The sequence below is a fragment of the Bos mutus genome, chromosome 15, assembly GCF_027580195.1.
Source record: "Bos mutus isolate GX-2022 chromosome 15, NWIPB_WYAK_1.1, whole genome shotgun sequence".
Taxonomy (NCBI): domain Eukaryota; kingdom Metazoa; phylum Chordata; class Mammalia; order Artiodactyla; family Bovidae; genus Bos; species Bos mutus.
Genome location: NC_091631.1, coordinates 11,602,113 through 11,629,213, shown reverse-complemented (window position 1 = coordinate 11,629,213; position 27,101 = coordinate 11,602,113). Strand labels below are relative to the sequence as shown.

General features: G+C 40.7%; 1 protein-coding gene across 3 annotated transcripts in view; it reads right to left on the bottom strand.

Moving 5' to 3' along the window:
- The window catches only part of LRRC4C (leucine rich repeat containing 4C), a 198,007-nt gene extending 172,625 nt beyond the window's left edge, over positions 1-25,382 (bottom strand). For 2 of the 3 annotated variants that reach the window (XM_005893923.3, XM_005893925.3), the window contains exon 1: positions 23,473-25,382. The gene's annotated coding sequence lies outside the window, so the exon portion shown is untranslated. Of the gene's footprint in view, positions 1-4,285; positions 4,461-23,472 lie in introns of all 3 variants that reach the window. The other variant, XM_070383537.1, reaches the window with a different exon arrangement.
- Between the last annotated feature and the right edge of the window lie 1,719 nt (positions 25,383-27,101).

Genomic DNA, 27,101 nt, shown 5'->3' with positions numbered 1-27,101 from the left:
TTGAAGAGATGGAACCAATAATGGAAAAATATTTTGAGATTTCCACGAGAAAAGAGTTATTTGGTGGCTTTCTTGGAGCTAACATTTTCCTCCAACAGCCTCAAAAATGAAAAAGCAAAAGCAAACAGAAAAAAAAAAAATCAAGACAAACAAAAAGCCGCAAAAAAACTCATTCACAAAGAGCAGGCTACAATAGATCCAATACTGCATACTCAAGAACAAGATAAAATGAGTATCTGGGACTATAATGAATTTCAACTTTTCTTGATTCACTCATGTTTGATTCAGAAATTGAAGGCAATGATAAATACATAAGGAAATTGCTATGAGTTCTAGATTGGTAGATGATTCAGGTAAACCTATTAATAAGAATTTCATCTATGAAACAAGAACCATGATCCATGGAAGAGATTCTGTGAACCCCTTGATATAATTGAAAAATTGTGTGTATGTGCAGAGAAAGGTTAACGTCCTATGGAGAAACAACAATGGTCCTCAGACTCATTCAACTTAGTATATCCAAAAAAAAAAAAAAAAAAGTTGTTGTTAGAAATCATAATTTCAATAAAACATCTTCATTTAGTTTAAAGTCCCAACCAAAAATCATGTTGGAGGAAAACAAGTCTTATAAAAACATTAATTAAATTATCTAGACTCTATGAATACAGTGTAAACCTATGATTCATTTTCCTTTTTGTGCCACTGCAAAAAACACCAAATGCATTACTGCTTCAAAAGGCAAAGAAGAATCCTGAATTTATCTTTTAAAACGCATGCAAATTCAAATTCTTCACTCAAAATCAATAATCTATATACACTAGCTCTCCTACCTTTAGTCACAGATCCTACTTTGTGGAATGCATGCACTTCCCTGGAGTCCAAAATTATGTAATTGTATCAAAACTAGCCAAAGTACCCAATACTTGGTGAAACTCTTTTATTTTAATCAGTTATTATAGCTTAACTGTAAAAACATGTTAGGAGCTAAAATTTAGCAGCAAGCAAGTTCTCAAATGGAAATCAATGTGAACATTTGTATAATATTGTTATACCAATTATTATACAAATATAATATATATAAAACATATTATATAAATTATACAAATAATTGTCTTACTTTTAACTTTGTAGTCAGGCTATAATCTTTGTTCAAAACTGTTAAAACAATAGTATCAGGTTTTCAAAGGAGTGTGATTTTGAAATAATATTTTCTTGTATAATTTATTGAATGAACCACAACTATATTACACTAAATTCCAACTATATATAATCCCTTTTATAATGAAAATGAGGTCATTCCTGTACAAATGCAAAATCACCCTCCATTAATCTTATCTCCCACATTCTATTCATAATTTTAATGACAGCATAATGCCATTAACATTATATCTTGTAGGTAAAATACTGAAATTAAGACCATACTTCTAAATTATGATCTACTAAGGAATATGTATGCATATCTGTGGACATATACATACATATTTATATGCACGGGCATATGTACATATATGCCTATGTTTATAAATTAATACATATAAACACACACATATATACATTTCAGATATTATCAAATGAAAATATTTTTGAATTTGAATGCAAAGATTAGGCAAAACTCATACGTTTGGTTTATACCACAGGATTTTGGAAGGGATTTAACAATTAACAGTTTAATTTGACCTAAGATAAGCTATTATCACCTTTGATTTCTTCACTCTGTCTCTGTGTTTTTCAGAACAAACTTACAAATATAAAATAGTTACACTATAAAAAGTAGAGCTTACTGATTATACTGGGAACTTTTCTTTTTCCTTGATAAACATTATTGGATAACTTAGTTAAAACTAGTTAGTTCTTTGAGTTATATTGATTCATCACGTTTTTAAAACCATGTGTAGATATGTTTAAAGACCTAAAGTAGTGTCCTAAAACATAAAGGCCTAGAACAAATTTAATAGCACTATTAGATAGACTAATTCAGAATATCATGATATTGAATGTTACAAATGGGAATTTTACTCAAATTTAAATTGTATTGCCAACAGAGGGATCAAATCTTGCTCTAAACAAATTCTAAGCTCCAAGTGTTCACTATTCTATTTATTTTTTACAACATTGATTATCTGCTATGTACCGAAGAGGTACATGAAGAAGTCTGGCTCTTACACAGGAAAAACTCAAAATTATGTGGGGAAGATAGATAATAAACATGTAATTACTAAACAATGTGATAAGTACCACGGTCAAGGTGTGTACAACAGAGGTTGTGCTATAATAGAAAGTTAAGGTCAATTTATGTTAACAACCAGTGCACACAATATACTAAATGGAACAAATAAAGTTAACTGTTTTAAGGCAAGAGCACAGTTCAGGACTTCTAACAGACACATGAGATAAAGAAGGTATAGGAAAGCAAAGAACACTTATTTAATACATTATTCTTCTAGTCCATTTGTTTTAGACAAGTAACTGAACTGTCTGGATGGGCTCCAAGAAAGCCTTCTTTTACAGTGGAAACTACTGTATTACAAACCACGACGTTCCATTCCATTTTACCATAAACATATTTTTTTTCATTTAGATCCTTATTTGTTGCGATGTGAAAGGAGTTGTGAATCCCTACACAAATCAAAAAGGTAAATACAATTCTGTGACAAATGACCACTGTAACTGTTATTCACTTGTGGTTATTATGGGCTAAAGCACAAAAGAATGACACATGATTTGATTGTTGAAAACAGAAACAAAACCAGATTTTAAGTGACTCCTTTTTCTGAAAACCAGTTGACGGTTCTAATGCAGGGTATGGAACCCTAACAGCTTCTTACTTGAGCTCTTTTTGATGGCAACGCAGTGAGCGTTTCAACCAGGTCTGCAGTCCTCCTTTCTTCTTGGGGTTGGGGGTAGGTGGACAGTGGCTGGGTGGGCATCTGACATGGAATAGACATGCCTGAAATCTCAGTAGGCATCAAAATGAAATTCTCCAGATATCAAAATGGCAAACCATTCCAGAATTCTTGCCTAGAGAATTCCAGGGACAGAGGAGCCTGGCGAGCTACAGTCCAGGAGGTCACACAGAGTCAGACAAGACTGAAGGACTGAGCACACACGTACCCATAACAAAAGTAGAACTGAAGGCACAGCAGGAAGCTTACAGAGAAGAAGAAGAAGCAAGGACTGTTGCTGTAGTCACAAAGAACGGAATTCCTGTCTGATGCTGCTTCGGTCATTTGGCTGCTCCCCAGATGCATGAATACTTCTGAGAAACAGCGAGATTGCTATCTAGTGTGGGAAGTCAAAGGAAATTTCAGGGGGAGGGACAGATTCCCGTCAAGCCTCTGGCCATAGCCAGGGCTTCCCTTTTAATGAGTTAATATAAACATCAAACCAAGTGCTGAATCAATGAATTCACCTACTTAATTTTGTAGTTAATTAGTGGAAGCAAGTCTAAAATGAAGTGCTTACCCTGCAGAATTGCCACACACGCAAAATAGGCAACTCTAATGCGAAGAAGAACTTGGCAAGAAAGAGACAGGAGAAGAAAGAAATAAATTTGACAAGCATGATTTAAAAAAAAAAAAAAAGAAAGCAACAGAGAAGGGCAAGAAGATGTAAAGAAAGGAAATAAGCTGGCCAGAATATCTGAGAAAAGGAACAAGGGAAAGGCATTTCCATTCTCTCTGGCAAATGCAGTCTTGTTACCTGCAAATAGTTTTGTGAAATGCCTTAGACTCTAGAAAGAGAGTGCTCAAAGGAATACTACAGAGCATCTAAATCCAGCTCCTCATTTTACAGGTACTGAAGGATACAAACAGGAAACTTGCTTGGAGTCCTGAGGCCAGGGAGTAGCAGCATCAGTCCTGGAAAAAGTTCTACTTGAAAACAGCATTCAGCAGTGGGAAATGACCATTACCAAGATGCTGTTGGGGAAGCTGCAGAGATATAGGCTCACTTTCCTGTTTTACCCAGAACCACCTGCTCCAGGTTTTTTCTAGGGCTCTAATGTTTATATCTTATGGCAGTGTTCTAGACTATTGAACTATTGAAGTTAACTGAAGTTAATGACAGATACAAGAGTCATTTGTCACAAACCAATGAACCCACACAGACACAGTAACTTATCTTGCCAACTATACTGAAATTAGCAGAATATTTTTTTAATACCATTTATTACCATAATCATTCACCTTTGAAAATGTCATTTGGAACCTAATAAAATGACAAGAAATTTAAAAAGAATAAAAGTCAGTTTTTAAATCATATCAACTTAATTTTGTGAGAAACTCACTGCATTCGGCTTCTCTTTCACGTTTGTTCTTGCAAACTTCAGCATCACACCTGCCCATTTGGTGGATTCTCAGGAATCAATGTCATGTATAAGAATAATGTGGAAATATGGCCAGGAGATGTAAAATGGTCAAACTTCTTTGTTATGCTCCTTGTAACTTTCATAGCACAGGAAGCTGGGAAAAAATGACATCATAAATGTGGACCTTGATTAAGCCTGGGAAAGCCATCATCGTGTGAACACTACAGAAAAATGAAAGCTAGTAGACCTCCACAGAAGACACGCCTATCTCTGCCCACAGAAGCACATTGTTTTGACTTTGTACCTTCACATCCCTGCTAAGCAAACAGCCACAGAAAACCTGAAGCTCTGATCTACTGCTCTTCAAACAATGGCTCTCTAAGGGTACCCTGCAGAAAGCTCGGCAAAAGAGAATTTCTCTTATGTCAAAGAAAGACACTGTCAGATGGGGTCCTCTAATAGAAAAGGTTGCCTGTCCCCAAGTAGAATCTTTGAGGCTCTTTATTAAGAAAATTAATGAAAATCTATTAAAAACAAAGCACTGCTCTCTAAAATGTTGTTAGATCACCAATTAGAAGCTTATAAAGGAGAAAAAAAAATTTTTTTTCAATGGCAAAGTATATACTGAGCATGTCTTATAGGTAAGGCTTGAGGTGAAGACACAAAAGTGACGGCCAAAGGACTGACCTCAGAGAGCATTCAGTCTAGGTGGGAAAACAGATAGTAGGAACACAGAATGATTACCCATACAGAGCAGGATATGGGGAATGAAAACAGTACACCCTGGCCAGAGGGACCAGAGATCAAACTGCCAACATCCGCTGGATCATGGAAAAAGCAAGAGAGTTCCAGAAAAACATCTACTTCTGCTTCATTGACTGTGCCAAAGCCTTTGACTGTGTGGATCACAACAAAGTGTGGAAAATTCTTAAACAGATGGAAAAATTAGACCACCTTACCTGCCTCCTGAGAAATCTGTGTGCAGGTCAAGAAGCAAGTTAGAACCAGACATGGAACAATGGACTGGTTCCAAATTGGGAAAGGAGTACATCAAGGCTGTATATTGTCACCCTGCTTATTTAACTTATATGCAGAGTTCATCATGTGAAATGCCAGTCTGGATGAAACTCAAGCTAGAATCAAGATTGCCGGGAGAAATACTAATAACCTCAGGTATGCAGATGACACCACCCTTATGGCAGAAAGCAAAGAGAAACTAAAGAGCCTCTTGATGAAAATGAAAGAGGACAGTGAAAATCCTGGCTTAAAACTCAACATTAAAGAAACAAAGATCATTGCATCCAGTCCCATAACTTCATAGCAAATAGATGGGGAAACAATGGAAACAGTGACAGACTTTATTTTCTTGGGCTCCAAAATCACTGCAGATGGTGACTGCAGTCATGAAATTAAAAGATTCTTACTCCTTGGAAGAAAGCTATGACCAACCTAGATAGCATATTACAAAGCAGAGACATTACTTTTCCAACAAAGGTCCAGCTAGTCAAGACTGTTTTTTCCAGTAGCAATATATGGATTTGAGAGTTAGATCATAAAGAAAGCTGAGCTCCAAAAAATTTATGCTTTTGGACTGTGGTGTTGGAGAAGACTCTTGAGAGTCCCTTGGACTTAAGGAGACCCAACCGGTCAATCCTAAAGAAAATCAGTCCTGAATTTTCATTGGAAGGGCTGATGCTAAAGTTGAAGGTCGAATATTTTGGCCACCTAATGTGAAGAACTGACTCATTGGAAAAGACCCTGACGCTGGGAAAGATTGAAGGTAGGAGGATAAGGGGACAACAGAGGATGAAATGGTTGGATGGTATCAATGACTCGATGGACATGAGTTTGAGCAAGCTCCAGGAGTTGGTGATGGTTAGGGAAGCCTAGCACGCTGCAGTCCATGGAGTGGCAAAGAGTCAGACATGACTGAGCAACTGAACTGAACTGACCTGAATACCATAGCCAAGATACAAACTGAAATTGAGAGGAGAAAGAGTTGAGAAATAGAGTCCCTCTGGCAAAATGCCAGGTTTTGGGGTCCAGCACTTATTTCATAAGAGAGGCTTTACTAGTAGGAGAATGACACAGAAGCAGTGCCTTTGGAAGATAAGCAACTGGTGATAAAGATAGACAGGACTGAGAAGGCTAAATCAGGACATGATTATAGTTATCTGGGCCTGATAAGTGCTAAAAGCCTGAGTTAGGTTAGGAAAGGGGCATATTCTACACAGAGTGTAAAATAAGAACCTACTCTGTCTTGCCAGCCCCAAGGGACAGGAAGCAGTGGTTCAGATATTATGAAACAGTGATTAGCCCAAGCCTCTTTCATTTGTTTTTTAAAAGGCCTTAGAGTGGGGGATAAGAAGCCACAATTGATATTAAAACCACTTTATATTCTTTGAACAGAAGATATTGGGTCAAATACATAGGAGGCAATCGGGAGAATATTTCTCAGCTGTCAAACCATGCCCAGAATCCACAGTCTATTACCACGTACATAGTTCTTTCTCTTTTTATCTTGAGCCCTAGAGAAAAATAAATGACACATGTCTCTAGAAGGTCCTTCAGAAGTCAGGTAGGAATTCAGGACATGGAGGTGAGGCTCTGGGGATCATGTATGTGCATCTGTATGTGTGTACACGGGCACTAAGTGAGCAAGCATTAGTGTCCCCAGCTCCTGCCATGACAGAGCGTTGTGCCTGCTTTCCCTGTTCCTGCAGGGTTTGTCTCATAAGCAAAAGAAAGGGAGGTATGCTGAAGGAGTAAGAAAACTGATTTGGGGCATTGCCTCCAATCTGGCCTGATGCCCAGATGAGCTGAGAATAGCAATTTTGTTGGGTAGCTTCTTGGGAACGACAGCAAAAACAGTGTCTCAGAGCTATGTCCCCTTCTGCCTCTCCCACGTACCATCCTCGTGGGGAAGAGTAAGGAGTCTTAGGAACCACCGAGGAAAGGGCCAAGTGTTCCTTTTCTATCTATAGAAGAAGACGTCTTCTGATGGTTACAGCTGAGTAAAGAAATGCATGGCACAGCCTCATGCAGCCAAGCTTGTGATTATTAGTATCACTGCATCTAGAGGAAGAGGGCCTGCCAACCACTAATATCTGCAGAGGTATTGAAAGTTCAGTTGCCAGTAGACCATTGAGAGATGAAAGGTTTCTTCACTTTCCCCAACCTATGACAAAGAAGAAGCCCTCCTAAAACACCTCTTAGGTTTGCGTGTGATGATCTCGAACGGTTATATTTAACATAAATGGGGAAGGTAAAGCTTTACTCTTACATCTAGAGTTGTGGTGGGGCAGCTGCCCTGGGTTAAACTAGAGGCTGAAAAATACTATAATGGATTGTCAAAATGGAGACTACCTAAGAAAAGAAGGGGAGGGGAAGGCAGAACAAATAAAAAGCAAATGAAGTTAAAGGAAAGACTTACTTTGGCATTTCAGTTTCTTGAATCTTAAAAAAAAAAAAAATTAAGATTTTTTTGTTTTTGTTTTTAGTTAAGTAATCTCCTGTAAGAGGCAGCATAGCAAAGCACAAAAACTGCAGGTTTGACCCGAAGTTCAAAAGAGAACTGCTATTTATCAGTTCTGTGATTTGAGGAAGTCATTAAGCCTCTCCAAACTTTCCATTCTTCATACTAAAAAATGCACTTATTTGCCTGTGGGTTCAATGTTGTTACAAAGCTAAAGCATATGGAATAGTACCTACACATAGTAATTACTCAATAAATGTTCCCTATTATTGGTTTCTTTTTAACCATTGGATGCTTTAGAACTGTGGTGTTGGAGAAGACTCTTGAGAGTCCCTTGGACTTCAAGGAGATCAAACCAGTCAATCCTAAAGGAAATCAATCCTGTATATCCTTTGGAAGGGCTGAAGCTGAAACTGACGCTCCAATACTTTGGCCACCTGATAGGAAGTGTTGACTCATTAGAAAAGACCCTGATGCTGAGAAAAACTGAAGGCAGGAGGAGAACAGGATGACAGAGGATGAGATGGTTGGATGGTATCACTGACTGATTGGCCATGAGTCTGAGCAAGCACCAGCAGATGGTGAAGGACAGGAAAGCCTGGCTTACTTCAGTCCATGGGGAACTGGACACAACTGAGTGACTGAACAGCAACAACAAATTATTGGTTCCTGATACTATTGTTATTATTATTGAAATTTTGTAAGACTGTGAGATAAAATATGTAAAATAAACTACTACTACCATATAACAGGTAATCAAAAATGCCCATCTTCTTTTAACTTTCTAGGCACAGCCTCTTCCACCAGTAATTTTCTCTATGAGAAGCATATGAACATGGTTTGAGTCTCAAATCACTGCATGACAGAAGCATGTCATTGCATAAGTATGAATATAGTACCTATACTATGCACTAATATGTCCCCTTCAGAGTGTGAAGACTACAAAAGAGATTGTTCCCAGTCCTAGAAACTTCTGAGCAGTCCTCTGCTTTGAACAGGACTTCTCCACAAATATCAGTATTCGAAGCCCAGACACTTATTTCCTCTAACTCACCCATTAAGAAGCAAAGGATACTGTGTCATATTACCTGAGTCACCATCCCTGGGTGGGCAGAATGGAGAATTTAGGAAAGGATGGCGTGACTGCTGAGATCTTTGCAGTGGCAAATTCAGTGAAACCAAAGCTCGGTAGAAGCACACCCATGGCTGGTGCAATTGACCAGGAGTTTGGGTATTTGAAATTATTTAAAACCTCTACCAATAAAGAGAAGAGGATTCTTTTGTTTTTGCTTTTGTTTCCTCACTTCCAAAAAAGCCTGTAAATTCCCTTTCAAAAGCAAGCACTTGTTCCTAAGAGATGAGAGGAGCAATGCAAAAATAGCATGAATGCAGATGAAGTTGTTGCTCTGAAAAATTGATAACTAGAGCCAGATGATTGCTGGAAGAATAGAACTCCTTCAGTTTCAGTTTCACTTCAGTCGCTCAGTCGTGTCTGACTCTTTGCGACCCCATGAATCACAGCACACCAGGCCTCCCAGTCTATCACCATCTCCCGGAGTTCACTCAAACTCACGTCCATCGAGTCAGTGATGCCATCCAGCCATCTCATCCTCTGTCGTCCCCTTCTCTTCCTGCCCCCAATCCCTCCCAGCATCAGAGTCTTTTCCAATGAGTCAACTCTTCGCATGAGGTGGCCAAAGTACTGGAGTTTCAGCTTTAGCATCATTCCTTCCAAAGAACACCCAGGGCTGATCTCCTTTAGAATGGACTGGTTGGATCTCCTCGCAGTCCAAGGGACTCTCAAGAGTCTTCTCCAACACCACAGTTTAAAAACATCAATTCTTTGGCGCTCAGCTTTCTTCACAGTCCAACTCTCGCATCCATACATGATCACTGGAAAAACCATAGCCTTGACTAAACAGATCTTTGTTGGTAAAGTAATGTCTCTGCTTTTGAATATGCTGTCTAGGTTGGTCATAATTTTCCTTCCAAGGAGTAAGCGTCTTTTAATTTCATGGCTGCAGTCACCATCTGCAGTGATTTTGGAGCCCCAAAAGATAAAAGTCTGACACTGTTTCCACTGTTTCCCCATCCATTTCCCATGAAGTGATATGATTGCTGGAAGAACAGAATTTCTTAGTTGGTTATTAAAACTTCAATACCTATATACAACATAGCATTACAGATAAGTAGAAACAAAATTAATCCTTGTAGCAAGTTACAATGTGAAACAAAATAACCCATCCTTCCTGCTTGCAACCATTGTGAAAGTCAAAGTGAAGTCGCTCAGTCGTGTCCGACTCTTTGCGACCCCGTGGACGGAGGAGCCTACCAGGTTCCTCCGTCCATGGGATTTTCCAAGCAAGAATACTGGAGTAGGTTGCCATTTCCTTCTCCAGGAGATCTTCCCGACCCAGGGACTGAACCCAGGTCTCCCACATTGTAGGCAGATGCTTTATCATCTGAGCCACCAGGGAAGTCCTTTGGAACCATTAGACCTATGGTTATTTGTGATTATCTCTGCAGCTGCAAATTCCTCTTATCTCTCAAGAGCCTCTAAATTCCATCTAGGGATGTATCTGACCCTCAATTCCATTCCCTTCAAGGCCGTGATTGGTCCACAGGTGAGCATATGACCTAAGTTAGTCTAATCTCAGGATGCTTTCTGGGAATAATGGGATAAGAGTGTGAATCTTTTTTTTTTTCTTTTTTTGGTGGAGGGATGAGGGAGTGCAAACCCAATAGCCTAAGGATGAAAATAGTCCATGTAAGAATACTAAGCCAAGAGAATTACAGAGAAAATAGAGCAAGAATTCCCATGACATTGTTAACATCTGGATCAAATCATAACTGAACTCCATGCACTGCAGACCTTTTCAATTGCATGTCAGTAAATTCTCTGTTTTTGCTTAATCTAGTTAGATCTTTTAGTTTTTTCCAATGTGAAACATCACAGCTGATACAAGACATCAGTTTCACACGAAAACTCTAACATGGTTGAATTTAAACTTTTGATCTAGAATGAATGCAACAAAAATCTATTTCAATTATCCTATCTATTCTTCTTTCAAACTGTAGAGTTATACCAAATATATCAGGAATTTACCATTCCAAATTCATAAATTCATCTTCCAATATTATTTTTCCTTTTTTTCATTAAGCAATCTGCCCTTAACTATTTTTAATTTTGTTCTGCCTTGAGGCACATACCTAGTGATTATTTCATAATATTATTGTATGAAAACACCTCTTACATTTTTACAAATAATAGCTTGAGTGTTTTCTACATGCAAGCATTCTGCTAAAAGCTTCACATGCATTATTTCAATTATAATTCACCACAACTTTGTACTCTATTAATTCTCATGCTGCACATGAGAATGTGAGGTTCAAAGCCGTGAGTAAATTGACCAAAGCCACAGATCTAAGCGGGGACAGGTCTCCAGTCAAACTGGCTCCTGTGTCTATGCTGTCAAACTTTCCATCTTACAGAATCATTGGCCAGTCTAAATAAGAAACATGCACAGTACCTGGAATACAGCATTTAGCATTTGGCAGCTACTACCAATGGGGCTATTGAATATGAATATTCACTGGAAGGACTGATGCTTAAGCTGAAGTTCTGATACTTTGGCCACCTGATTAGAAGAGCCGAGCCTTAGAAAAGCCCCTGATGATGGGAAAGATTGAAGGCAAAAGGACAAGGGGGCAACAGAGGATGAGATGGTTAGATAGCACCACCGACTCAGTAGACATGAATCTGAGCAAACTCCAGGAGATGGTGAAGGACAGAGGAGCCTGATATGCTGTAGTCCATCCAATCACAAAGAGTCAGACATGACTTAGTGACTGAACAAGAACAAATGTGGCTATGCTTTGGGAGATAAAATTTGATTCTAAAATTTCTAGTATATGAATCTCCCCCCAAAGCAAAAAGTTCCTCTTTATTTAACAATACAAAGTCTCTGATGACTCAGGGCTTCCCTGGTGGCACAGTGGTAAAGAATCTGCCTGCTGTGCAGGAGAAACAGGTTCCATCTCTGGGTTGATAAGATGGGAAGATCCTCTGGAGAAGGAAATGGCAACCCACTCCAATATTCTTGCCTGGGAAATTCCATGGACAGAGGAGACTGGTAGGCTACAGTCCATGGGGTCGCTAAGAGTCGGACACAGCTTAGCAATTAAACAACAACAACAATGCTAATGACTCATTTAGCCCTGAAATACCCATCATCTCTTTCAGGTGAGTATCTGGGCATTTGTGCCGGGAAGTCTAGAGACAACTTTGATGCCAGTTGTAGGGAAAAGAGAGGGGACCTCTGGGTGTCAGAACCCACTGGCTGCTCCAACCTATCTGTGATGCTCAAAACCCTTCATGTGTCCTTTCTACAAACACCTAGACGTGTTGTGCTTCATCCCGGCCCACACTGAAAGGCCCGGAGCCACCTTACAATGAACAGTAGACAGAGAAGAATGAGACTGAAAGCTTTAATACAGACAGAGCCTCTGTCCCTTCTTGGCTGCAGCCAGCAGCAGCAGGGTTGGGCCTGAAGTGATGGCGCGGTGCCGGCAAAGCACTTTGGCACATGCCGGGATATGAAAGGCTCTAATGAGACCCATTTCACAATTCACTGGCCACGTGCATTCAGCAGGCAAAGATTTCTTCTGAACGTCCCCACAATATATCCTCCGGCCCAGGTCTGCAACGGGTCCCCCATCACCCACGAAACCAGATCTCTCACTGTTCCCTCACGTCTCTTTCTTTGGCAGTAAAAATCAGCTCAAGGAGAGGCAGCAGCCTTCCTTGAAAGAGGCAGGAGGCACTTGCAAGGCAGAGCTCTCTCTCAGGGTCTATAGGAACCTTCCTGAGACCTGCAATGCATGCTAATCCTTCTCCAGTTAAGAGAGTGGGCTCTGTCATAGGAAAGTCATTGTTCTTTCTAATTGTCAGAGACTGCTGCTCTGCACTTGCCTGCAGCGATCCGATTAACATATCACCACAACACCAACCCTTATAATATGTTTTGTGTCCTACCAACAAGGGAAAGCCCCAACCCTGCTTCCAGTCACAGCTTCCATCTAATTAGGTCTTTAATAGGTAAACACAAGAGGGAATACAGAAAGCCAGAGAGGAAGCTCTATGTCTGACTCACTCTCTGCCTAAAAGTGACTCCTGGACTTGGAATATTTTTGTGGCTAATAAGGAAAGAGTTGAGAAGGTGAGAAAAGAAAGAAAAGACAGACAAAAGGGAAATAAGGATGGAAAGATAAGGGCTAAGCATTCAGGGAGGTAGGGAAGGAGAGGGGGAGCATGAGAAGGAGAAGGAAACCCTGTTTGCTGCTTTGGGGAACTGAAAAACATGTAACTTCTGCTGGAAACGATTGCCATGGCAACGTTCAAACAATACAGAAAAAGCCTTCCTAGTTCCATTCTTGCCTTCCTGAACAGCACTGTGTAGACCTTAACTCTTTTAGGATGGCTCCTGACTTTCTGCCTTTTCAGTTAGAAGAAATCACAGTCCCCCAGTCACTCCCCATAATGCATTTGAATTCATTCACCACACCCAGGCTCTGATCCCTGTCCAGGGACCTGCTTCTCTCTAGAGATCCACTAACTATACTCAGACTTCTCTCCGCTCAGGTTACAACAGCCAGGCTCAGAACAGAGCGATCTCTCTCTCTCTGTGTACCTCCCTCCTTTCCTCCCTCCCTCCCTTTCTCTCCCTCCTTCCCCTAAGGTTGTATAAATCAGCACATTCTGAGATCGGCTCACATTCAATCTTAAACTATCCTAGAGAAGCACAATTGTTACATTTTCAAATGCCATGCACCTTAAAAAATGAAACTTTTAGTTACTGAACTTTCCAACATCATCATCAAGTCAATGGTTAAAGAAAACCAAGCTATTGTCTTGAGAATGAGTTCCTTAATACTATGATTCCTAGGCTCAAAAAAAAAAAAAAAACTATATGGACCATAGGATATTTATTAAAACATTGCAAATAAATCAAATAATTTGTTCTAGACAGGACCACATCTACAATTACAGATGATTTTAATAATTAGAGGGCAGTAGCAATCATCCTTAGAGAAAAAAAAATAAGTACTCTTTTTTAATCTATGAAACTTAACCACCATCCCTGATACCTATCTTATCAACAAATTATACATATATTTGTTGGCTAGATTCTCTTATATTCCCTCCACTGACTTGGTGAAAATTGATGGAATAAAACACATAGACCCTTCCCAAGCAAACAGGGTTGTCTTAGAGGTTTGCACTTTGGCAGAAGCAAGTATGCATTTGCTATTATTTAGTGGAGCCAATGCTGCACTTGCTCTCTCATTTTCTATGGCTATTATAAGTGAGTACTATTAGTATTATGAGAGATAATAATAGCAGCCCCTAAACAGGGAAGAAAACATCTAAAACTAGAAGAAAAACATGGAAAATATACTGAAAGAAAAGCATATGTTCCAATTCAACATATTCAAGACATTTGTATTCAAAGATTGAAGAACAAAATTAAACCGTAATTAAATGGGTCTTACCATTTAGCATTTTCACTTAACTTCAGTGTCTTCTGCTGTTTCTTATGAAAGAAAGGAGGAAGACTCCTTCTAAAGCATGAAACCAGAGCATCTCCTGTGAATATATATCTGGCTCCATAAAACCAGGTATTTGCATGTGAGCTGCAAAAAGTGACTGCAGCTCACCAAAGTTTTAATCCAGACACTTTTAGTAAGGAGAATATCTTTTTTTATTCTCCCATTGCATAAGCCCTTATTTGGGCATGACCCAAAATTAAAAGTCATGGTTCTTTCCAATAGTCATTGCTAACTAAGAAGGTCCCCTTCATACAACTGTGCAGCTCCTGTGATGCCCAGCTCCAAGTCAGGCCTTCACTTTTAGGAACAATATTCTTTGCAAACAATGCCATTAAGGAGCATGCATTGCCAAACTTGCACTAAGCCTATTAGCAGCTCTAAATTAGAGCATAAGATTAGCACCAAAATATATTTCCAGAACTATTTTAAAGACTGGAAGCCTCAAAGACAACTCTTATCAATATTTCAAAAAGCCAATTAGAAATCATGCATGTATTCCTATAATGGCATACAGTCTTTTGCAAAACATCTTTTGGCTCAGTTTATATCAACTCAAGGTCACAATATTCAATCAGCACATTACAAGAATGGTGATGGGCATGCATATGTCTGTAATTAGGAAAGTGGAGGAACAAGTTGCAATGCATTTATTGGGAAAAGTTAAGTTTTGAAATATGGATCCCTAGAGGAAAAAGAATAAAAAGTTGATCTTAGTGGGGAAAATATTGGGAAAATAATGGCCTGCACCATAGACTGAATTCGAGGAAGCTCTTCACCCAAAGGATGTGTTAGATCAGTCCACTCCTTCGATGGCTCTACCAAAATACATTTGAATACTCCTGTGCACTAAATTAACTAGATGTGGGAGAGGATAAGCAGGTAAGATGAGGTTCTTTTCCTAAAAGAAGTCACAATCTAGCAGGTTTCAGCCAAGTAGACATTGATATAAGAGTAATCAGAGCTACCACAGCTCTATGAACAAAATGCTGGTGTAACAGAGACAAGAGGGTCTAGGAGAGCTGGGAAAGATTTTCCCAGAGGAAGTAACTGACACTGAAATTTGACCTGTGAAGAGTAGATCCCAGGCAAACGGAGTAGCTTTCACAAAGTTGGAGCCAAAAACTCGCCTGGGATATCTCCAGAGAAATAAAACATTCAGTATGGCAGGGAGACCAGGTCGTATGGTGGTAAAGAATCCACCTGCAAATGCAGGAGACACAAGGTGCAGGTTTGATCCCTGGGTCAGGAAGATTCCCTGGAGTAGGAAATGGCAACCCACTCCAATATTCTTGCCTGGATAATTCCATGGAGAGGAGCCTAGCAGGCTACAGTCCATGGGGTCATAAAGAGTCGGACATGACTGGGCATACATGCATGCACCTCTGGAATGGCAGACAGACGAGAGGAATAAACAGGCTGGTCAGAGTGTGTATCATTAGGAGAAGAATCTGAATCTTATTCTATATTCACAGAATATAGAGGAAGGAATGCTCAGCTTTATTTCTTAGTAAGGTCCCTCTGAAGGAAATATGAATGATGGACCATATTGAAGAAGAGTTAGCATCAGAAAGATTAGTTAAGAAGGTATCTAGGAAAGAAACAATAAACACTGGACTGAGGGATAGAAAAGCTAAGTTTGAGACAGTGAGTAAATGGATGAATAATTTGATTAGTGGTTAAAGAGATATTGATATGAAACTGAAAATATATAGGCTTCTGGAGATAAAGCAGATTTATGTATACAAGATGGCGGAGGAATAGGACGGGGAGACCACTTTCTCCCCCACAAATTCATCAAAAGAACATTTAAACGCCGAGTAAATTCCATAAAATAACTTCTGAATGCCTGCAGACAACATCAGGCACCCAGAAAAGCAGCCCATTGTCTTCGAAAGGAGGTAGGAAAAAATACAAAAGACAAAAAAAGAGACAAAAAAGGGAGTCCCGGGAAGGAAGTCTTAAAAAGAGAAAAGTTTACAAACACCAGGAAACACCCTCATTGCTGAATCTGTGCTGAGCCTTGGAAGCACAGAGGGCAACATAACAGGGAGGAAAAATAAATAAACAATTAAAACCCACAGATTAGGAGCCCAGCGGTAACTCCCCAAGCGGAGAAGCAGTGCAGACGCCTGCACCCGCCACTAGCAAGCGGGGGCTGGGCAGGGAGGCGCGGGCTGCATGGCTTAGAGTATGGAGATAAAGTAATCAAGTACAGTTAAGTGTATTAGGTTTGTGAGGCCTACAGAAGACCAGGTAAGAAAGTGAGATCTTGCTGGCCCTGGAGATTTAGGACTTATCAGATTATGCAAGGTGGTTGAGGCCAAAGATTTGAGTATCATCTCTCCAAACAAGACCAGCAAACATCTCAGAGATGCAAAGAGACTGGGAATAGAACTGATTCATAGAAGAGTCTTTCCACGTTTCAGGAGACAGCAGGAGGACAGGAGGAGGATAAAGTGAAATGAATAAAGGAGGTGATAGAAAATGGCAGATCAACCCCACAGGAAGAGTTTCAGAAAGCCAGTGGCACCAATGGTACTAAGTGCTACAGAGCTCAAACATCACAAGGACTGAGATCAGGTGATGGGGAGGTGGGCTTGCCCACAAACAGGAGTCCACCAGATTTGTAGGATGCCATTAACAAAACTCTGAACTTATTATTAGAATTGACCTTATTTTCCATACGATCATGAATTTCCAGATGATCTCACAGCATTTTGCAACAAAGTCTGATCAGTAGTTGTGTTGAGTGAGTTAGGACAATTTTTCTCCAAGTCTTTCTTAAAAGTTATCTCTTTCTCAGGTAGGGACACACTTGGATATTAAGAACAGACTGACCAAAAGATAGATGCAAGGTATTCATAATCTAACATCTGATTGCAACCTTTGTTTCAGCAAACAGGAAAACTACAGATATCTGAGTCCCAATTAAGATATTCAGTTTGAGTATCAGGATAGAGGACAGTGAGCTGCCATGCTTATTTGTTACCAGGGCAACATGTTTGCTTTTACTGATTCTGATCCTGTTTCTAAAGTCCTGAAAGATGGAGCTCCTACCTCCAGCTTTATCACTTAGTTGTTGGATAACCTTAGACCAATTACTTATCTTCTTTATGTTTCAGTTCCCTAAGTGAGAACTTTGGAGAAAAATATGTTATATTATCACCATAGTGCCTAGTACATATCAAATGCTCAATAAATGGTAGTTACTATCATAATTATAAAATTATACCCATAACCTCATGAGTATTGAAAGCACCCACAAGCATAAAAAGCTGTCATCGGCTTATGCCTAAGTTGAAATAAGTTTGTTAATCTTACATAAGTTGTTCATTATTTTTAAACTTCACTATGAATCTGACATTGGAAAACATTGTCAAAAATAACATTATCCACTTTGAGAGCAAAGTTGCAAAAGATCCTTATTTACATACTCAGTAAATGTAAAGCGAAACACTCACAGACTTTCAGTTAAATGTTCCCTTTTCTGTGGAAAATAAGCAAAGAATTCAACGAGAAGAAAGAAAGTGCACTAGCATTTACTGTGTACTCATCATGTGCCAAACATTTAGACATCTTAATTAGTGCTCCCAAAATAAATGCCAGAAAAATGATCTCCATTTTTATGGTTGAACAAAACTGAGACATAGCAAGGTTAACTTTCCTACTTAGGATCCTCCAGCTAACAAGGAGTGAAAACTATTTAAGATCCAGTGTTTGCCTACTCCAAGTTTATTCTATTTCCCCTTCACACGCTCCAGATGCTTTCTTTACCTTTTTACTCTACATATCTGTCATTGTGGCACAAATTCTGCCTTTCTCACAGAATACAATGCTGTTCTCCACGTTTTGACAAGCTGGGATCAGAGATTTTATATGTTTTCAACTCCTAGGAGTCTTGAATTTCTTGGTAGTCAGTTATGAATTCAAAATCCTAAAGTCTTAGTGTTTGAGAGATTCTTAGTTTTTAACCATTACTTAACAGGAAAGAATATAAGGCCAACCTAAGAGAGATGAGGTGATTTTATCAACCGTTAACAGTCCATTATTGACAGCACTAAGATTAAGAAAAGTACACTCTATCACAGAGCTTTCAGATCTCAGCTTTTCCAACAGAAAGAAGCCACTCAAAGGGCGCTTAAAATCTCTCTGTGTGTGTGCAGGTATCACAAGACACATAGACAGAGCCATTACGCTCACTGGTATTTTCATTAAGCTTCCACAGATTCCTAAAGACCAGGCTTCTTATGTGTATACACCTGCATTTGAGTTCTTTGGAGGTGATTCTCTTAATTAAGTTCAATTAGACATTCAAGGAATATCTTCTGCAGGCACGCCAGTTGTCAGGCACTCTTCTGAGGTGCTAAGGACACACCAAAGAACAGGTAAAATCCTTACCCTCAGAGAGCGTTACAAGCAAACTGTTTCTGCCACAAGACCTGCCCAATCAAGTTTCAACTGCCAAATTTACATTTCTCCAGAGAAATCATTTTGAAGAAACATGCAATAGACTCTTGATCCCTTGGAAGCATCTTCTAACACACTGTTTATAAGCTATTATTTTGTATGCCTATATTATAAAATACTTGTCAATCTAAAGTTTACAAGGACAGACAGTACATTTTCCACAATTCATAAAGTATGCTGTAATCTTTCTTAAAGAAACAGCATTCACTAAAGCATTTCCAAATATGTTTTGAAAGTCTAGGACCTTACCAAAAACAGTTAAATCTATTTGTGTTACTCTAACCTTGTCTATAAATTTTTCATTTTTTAATCTATATCAACAAGAATTTATATGAACAGCTTCCCTCAAACAAGATCCTATCTGTTTTTTGCAAACTCTGTGCTACCTAAAGTAAAATCAGTGATGCTCAATTTAAATGTGCATTTTTTGAACACGCTGTGCATGGCATATGACAGCCTGATTCCATCTTCATATCAGTCAGCCACAAGAGGTTGTTGTTTTTACCTCTCTTTTACAGACAAGCAAACAGGCTCAGAGAGGTTAATGGCTCACATAACACATGGGACCCAGTGGAAACCTGAGTATTCAAATCAAGATGCTGGAGTTTGAGTTTACTCAATTTCTCAGTCACCTTTAAGAAGCACACCAAAAAGTAAAATTAGCAAAATGGTAAGAACGTTCACAAATGATTTCCAGCTCTTTTTAAGATCAGTGAAAATAGTTAACTTGGGGATGCTTTTCCAAAGCTAACATAGAATTCAAATTGCTTTCCTAATTGAAAAGAAGCAGTGCAAACATCCAACGGGCAGCTCCTCAGCCTGACTGTTTTATCCGCAGATGAGACATCAAGAATACTAATAATTAAAACAGTAGGATTCTTTTTCCCTCAGAGGGAGAACAGGTTTCCAGAAGCATATTGAGGAAATGGACAGAACTTTTGGCTGCTGATGTAGAGAATGAAATTATAAACTGTGACCCTGACTGACAGTCTCAGAAAACTACTGGCGAGTTGGTGTTGGAAGATTTGCATGTGCAAACAATAAGACACATATGTCCACATGAAATCTTGATCCCATAGAGTCTAGTGAGTCTTTATCCTTTCACAAAATGAAGATATATAACTAACATAGGGGATTCATTACAACTAGGAAGACCGTGAATCCAAATTGTGGATTTGGGTATCTTAATATTAGTAATGTAATTTTAAACCATCTAAATTAATCATATGATTGCCAAGAAATCTGCCTTTACTTTGTGCATTCCATATCCAGGTAATGTAATATGTAGCCAAAATTATACCATTAATATATAACTATCTTCTGCAACTTTTAGACCAAAAGAACATAGAACACAAGAATAGCAATATTTTCCCCTAAAATCTCATTTAAGTATTACTTTGGCTGAGACTTATTTTTCTAAGAAAATCTTGATTTTCAATTTCCAGCTTGAAGCAATATTTCATATCTAAAATGATATATCACAAAAACTCTCTCCTCATAAGACCTCAAAAGAAGAATCTGGCAACTACTGTAGGGTAAGTTGCACATTTGCTGGTTCTTAAGTGTAGCCATCAGAACTTGTAAAGTGCTTGGCCAGCCTGTATTCATTCCTGGGAAGTTAATCCAAATTAATCCAAGAACAACCATAACAAACAGCTCTCCTTAGAGAGCCTATTAGGCTGGGGCTTTGCATACCATTACTTTAAATTCACACGACCATTCTAATTTGTTGAAGTCCAATTTGTTAATATTATTCCCATCCCACAGTTGAGAACACTGAAGGCCAGGGAAATTAAAGGTATTGCCTGAAGCTCATAGCTGTTAGAGGAGGAAGGCATTTGAGAAGGTAACTTGAAGCCCTGCAAAACTTGGCAGCTTTGGGGCCTGTGGTCTTCAACAAATTCCAGTATACAATTACCCTGCTCACAAATGTCACTCAGAGGGTACCAACTTCAGTCCTGAAAGAAGCTCATGAACTAAGTTTCCAGATCTACAGTTGGCCACAGTTCTTTCATCAGTCCACGAGCAAGTTGCCTAAAATACAGAGCCAACTCTGATTGCCAAACCAAAGGAACTAAACCCCAGTCTGGGCAATGCATGTCCTGAAATGTTGTACTGGTGACGTGATTCACCAGCCTGAAAAAGGATGACATCCTTAGATGTTCCATCATCTCCAGATTTGAAGAACAGCTTCAAGCGGAGGTGGGTGGGAGGACACATTCCAGCCCACGATGTTAAACACATTCATATTTTCTCTCTCTATCCCCCGTCCCCTTCCCCCTCTTTCTCAGTAAAGTTTGCATGTGGGTGTAAATGTGGAGAGGGGGTGAAAATGTGAAGGGGAGGGATGCACGTTGAATCAGAGGAGCAATGAAGAAATTTTGAAGTCAATAAAGAAGGAGAGAAAAAAAGAAAGAAGGCAGGGAGGGAGGAAAGAAAGAAAGATAAAATGACAGACAGAAAGGAAGAAAGAAAGAAAGGAAGATAGAAAAATCCCCTTTCCTGATTGGCTGATTGCATGGCTGGGTTTCCCATGTGAATCCCAGAGCTGAGCTACGCAGCAAAAATCCTCAGAGTACACTTTTTGCTTGTCCTTTTTTCTTTTTTATCAGTGGTGCTAAGTTGCAACTGAGTAGGAACTTGACAAAACTGGTGTCAATCTATGACCACCACTGATGACTTAACAGTGGTCACATAAAAACAAAATAAACATGCAAAAAATATCTGCAAAGAATAAGATATGCAGAAGCCTACAGGGATCTCAGGGGGGTGGGGGGACAAACACAGTCCTGTAAGATTATTTTCATGGGTCAGTAAATGTAGTGCCTGAGCTGTGTCCCAATTGGAAACATGTGCCCAGAAAAATAAATTAGAGAAGTGCTCAGCTGTAGGCTAGTTTAGTTAGGGGTAATGAAAAGGATAAGAATAGATGATGTGAGTGAAAGAACAGACTCAGAGGCTTTTAGCAGGGAGTTTCTGGTTTCCATTATCATTCTCTAATATAAATCTAACTCCACAGTTGTTTAATGACTCTCCAGGGACCACCACTCACTGGAATAAATGTGCCCAACACCAAAAAGGACCCAGAAGACTGCTGCCTTTTATCTCCTTTAGGATATGCCAGCAACGTGGATCATTTTTTTTTGTCTTTTAAATAGTATTAAGGGGAGGGTTATCTGAGTTCTTCTATTAACTAAAAAAAAAAAAAAAAAGACTTAAGAAAAGATATGAACACTAGAGATGGACTACCTTTGAGGTCTGGAATGTCAGGAGTTTACTGCAAGCTCTCAGGATAAGTACCTTCCTTGACCCTTCTAGATAAACATGGTAGCTTTGGGGAGAGAAGTCATTCCTTCCAAGTATGACTGGTTCCTGTCCAGTTTGGATCCTAAACTGACTTTCATCAGCTCTTGTGGGAGTCACCTTTTCCTATGATCTGGCCATTCACCAAAGAGTTATGGCTTTTCCAGGCCTCAGTTTCCTTTTTTATTGGCATGAAATCTCTGAGGAGTCTTCTGGTTCTAAAGTTATGTGAGTCTATGATTCCAATAGAAGGCCCTGGAGAGAAATACCAGAAGACTGACAGGCAGAGTTCTGTTATAAAATAAAACTAAAGAAAAGCCAGCTCTCTGACCCTGGCAGCGATGGGGGACGGAAGAGATGAAAAGGGAGATCTTTCAGACCCTCAGGCTCTCTAAGCATTTTCAACCTTTTTAAAAAATTTCCTTCAGTGGCCTCTTTCCCCCAAGACAAACCTGGCAGAGGAGAAGCAGTGATGCTCAACCCTCAGACCTTTATCTAAGTTGCCACAGGACACTAGATTTCTGCCTCTTTCTTAAAAAGAGCCCTTACCTGATCATGTTGGGAAGGTTTCTGGCAAAACTGAAGGCAACTAACTGTCCCCAGGCACCTTCATGGACAGCCTCTCTGTTACTCACAGAAGTGGTTAGAAGGGGGTGGGGTTGAAGGGGGTGATCCTCTCATTCCTAGCACTGGGGAGCATCTAGGTACCTTCCAGCTTGTGTGTGCAAGAGAGATGTGCAGCCAGCCGCTGCTCTCCATCACTTCCTCCCCCATCCTACCCCCCCTCCCTCCACCCACCCACCGACCACCGGACAGAAGCCATCCTTCATCTGCTGGGTTTATTATCATATTTTTGTGTTAATACATTCTGTTGATCTGCGATGTCAGGTTGGATAATGAAATTTAAATTGGGTCCCTTCGATTTCCAATGGCTAAACATCTGTGAATCTAACTCTGGAGCTGCCAGGCAACTTAAACGCATTCTTGAGTGTCAATCACACAGCACAAGGCACCCCACACTGCAGCGGCTTTCCTGGGGAAATTTTTTTTTTTTTTTTCCTGATGAACATTTGCAAAGGCGTTTGCCTGGGTTGCAGACAACCTGCATCATTGTAGCAAACCAGCTTATCAGTGATCGCAGCCCAGCAGCCCAATGGAGCAATTGTGTGGGCCACCTTCTCCCTATTTTCTGGCCTCCCACAGCCAGGTCTTTAGAAATCACACTCAGGGGGTGAAGGGATAAAGGAATCAGGGATGCTAAATTAATGGCCATTTTCTTCACCAATACATAAGAAAAAAAAGGTTCACTCACTGTATTTCAGACTGATCACAGCAACATCCAGATGGATATCCAGGTGGTTAAGAACAAGCGGAAAAACGCATGATCTTGACACCAAAAAGAAAAAAAAAAGGCGGGGGTGGGGGGAGAAACGAGGTTGATGAATAAAAATCCAACTGCAATTATCCGTCAATTTTAGTCAACATAGGCACAAATCCAACTGTCCTCTGCTGGCTTCTCTCCCCCAATCAATGCCTCATTCTGCCGCGGTCAACTTTTCTTCTCCGAAATTTCTTTGCAGATGTATTATTAATTCCCTCTCCTCTTGTGGGAAATTCAAAAAGAAAACACCACCATATCAAGTCTTTACTTTCCTAAAAAAGCCCCAAACTTTTCATTCCAAAAATATCTCCTTGGCTTACTTTCTCCTTTATAGAAAAAAAAAAAAAAGCACATACTTTTGTTTGTGAATCCACGGTTCTCCATTTCCAATCATCCTTTTGGGGAGGGGGGATCGCTGTTTTTATGGTTAATTATTTATGTCAGAATACATCAACCCCCGCGGGTCTGACACTGGTTTATTTCATTTTTCAATGCTCCCTGTGTGCACATATACACATGTGTGTTAAGATCCAGGTCTCACAAGAAAAAGCTTCATTCTTCCTTCTCTCTTGCACAATCAGTTTATCCACTGCGTTCGGTTCCAAGAGATAGCTGCGTCCCGCATCCTTCATTTTTGCAACGCACCCAACCGCCACCGCCACCAAAAAAAAAAAGTCTCGTTTTACATCGCCGATTCCTCTCCCCAACCCCCACCTCGAAGAAGAATTTGGGGCTCAACTCCCCCCACTCGCCACCCTTCCGGCCGGCCCCTTCTCCAAAGATCTGATTAGATTTCTCATCACAACCCAGTGCGCAATTGGATTTTTGATTTCAGCCACCCGGCCAGCCACCTTCCCCTCTCCCTCCAAACTCTCTGTTATATCCTGTCTCCTTCCCTCCACCGCCTCTGCAATTTCATAATCTCACGTTAAATGGAGTGCGGGGGGCGGGGGCGGGGGTAGGGGCGGAGGTAGTGGAGGAAAATTTCAAGGCTCCGTCAGCTGTCAAGAAGAAACCCATTCCTTCCCCCAGCTACTTCGTTTTCTTCTTCTTTTTTTAAAAGCTCAGGGTGGCTTGCGCTTCCTCTGTCCCCGCCCCCACCCCCGGCACCCGGTCCAGATTCTCCAGGTGTAGCAGAACTCCACGGTCAGGGCTGGGATCACGGGGGAGACGCGTGACGCTGTCCCTCGCCGGTGGCCCCTGCCAGCCACCGGGTCCCCTTCTCATCCATCAGCGGGCTGCGAATCCAGGGGCGCCGCGACGAAAGAAGTTCAGATTGGGCTTTTATTTCAAATAAGGAGGGCGAAGCGAGGGGCTCCACGGGGGTGTGAGGCAAGTGAAAAAAATAATAAGGAAAGAGGATAGAAAATGGAACGAAGGCGGTTAAAAAAAAAAAAAAATCCTTAGTCGCTGGCTCCTCTCATCCTTCTCGAATGAAACTGCAGCTCTGATCTCATTTCCAGCTGCGTCGGGTACATTTTGGAGCCACAAGTTGGTCCCTCTTCTCGCAGACCTTCCCGACGCCGGCTAGTCCTCCGCCAAGAGATGCGTTACCAGGAGCGCAGCTGCTCCGCGCGGTCCTTAGCGCCATCGCCCCGGCTCGCGGCTCCCAGCGCGGCATAAACCCCAGTCCCCTTCCATCCACTTCGGCTGGAACTCTCTGCCTCCCCCGCCCGATCCTCTCTCCCCTCTGTTCCCTCCGATATTAAATGCGCTCCCAGGGCGGGCGGCAGCTCCTTTCTCTAAGCCAATGCCACGTCCCGAAGGTTTGCGTCCCCGCTCCCCAAATCTCCTTTCGGACTGCGGTCCCCTTCCCTCTGCCCCTCTTTCTTTCCCTTTTTCCTTTCCCTTTCTCTGCTTGTGATCAGTAAAATACAATTACCCAATTACCTCCCATCATCTTAGCACTGATTGGTCAATTGCATTAACACTTGAAGTCGGGGACGAGGGGATTGGAGCCTCTGCGGTGTGGCACCGCTGCCACCTGGAGGGCAGAGCCGGAACAGCCGTGTTTCAGAGCCACCCCCGCGCTTGGAGGTTAGTAATAAGCAGAGAAACTCAGGGGTGGTGGTGTGGGAGAAGTTTTTTTTTTTTTTTTTTTCTCTCAAAGCCTGGCTGTTTTCATCCTGAAAGCCAGGAGTTGGAGCTACAGAGGGGAAGACATAAAAATCAAATCACCATTAGCATCCTGAAATATCAATTACACAATGCTATTGCTTTCATTGAAAGCTGAACACGAGCTTCTTCCCTCCCTAGGTAAGGAGGCTGCTCACAAGGTAAGGATTAACACAGTACTGTTACCTAGGATGTACTAGTCGGAATCTAGGAGGAGCTGAAAAGCGGCCAGGGAGGGAGCGTGTGGTCCTGCAGGATAAAACACCAAGAGGAAACACGGTAAAGGCGAGACAGGAGCCTTCAGCCTATGCAGTGTTGCAGTAAATTGGCCTCTTCAGTTTGCACAAGACATCCAGGACAGTTTGACAACTCAATTCCAACATCCCTCTCTCCTGGTTATGGGCTTTTCCATCAACTTATTTTAGGGGCAGGGGCAGGTGGCATATTTCAACTTCACTGCATCTTAGAAAGATGGAAGGGCCCACATAATAATATGATTAATAACATATTTATGTGGATTTCTTTCTCCACTATACAATTGTCAGAGGCTTTTTCTGTAAGCTATAGTTATATTTTATGCCATTCACATATGTGACCTTGAGATTTGAAATAGATAAAATGAATGATAATTCAGACAATAAAGCATTATATTCATTGGGAGAGGAAGGGAAATAACTATTTCTTTGTTTCAGGTTGCATCATCAATGATTTCTGTTCTGGTTTACTTTTGAAAAGTCAGAATATGTACTTGGCTTGAAAACAGTTTTAACAGGCAGTAGACCACTGACTTAGCAGCAGCCGCAGCAGCAGACCACTCTATTCCCATGGACCGAGGAGCCTGGTGGGCTGCAGTCCATGGGGTCACTAAGAGTCGACGTGACTGAGCGACTTCACTTTCACTTTTCACTTCCATCCATCTGAGAAGGAAATGGCAAACCACTCCAGTGTTCTTGCCTGGAGAATCCCAGGGATGGGGGAGCCTGGTGGGCTGCCCTCTATGGGGTCGCACAGAGTCGGACACGACTGAAGCGACTTAACAGCAGCAGCAGCAGACCATTCTATTAAAGCACATTATATACTTAACATTTGAGTCTTTATGTTACAAATCATAATGAGTAGGGACATTCAACAGAAAGGGAGAAAAATTTTACTACGGAAACATTAAAGGCATATCGAAATTCACACCAAATGTTACACATTTTTTCCTATTCCCTTTATAGTACATGGGTATTTCCTCCTTTGAGGTCTTCCCAAGTGGCTCAGTGGTTAAGACTTCACCTGCCAATGTAAGAGACACAGGTTCCATCCCTAGGTCGGAAGATCCTCTGGAGGAGGAAATAACAACCCATTCCAGTATTCTTGTCTGTAAAATCCCATGGACAGAGGAGCCAGGAGAGCTACAGTCCATGGGGTCGCAAAATAATCAGACACGACTTAGTGACTAA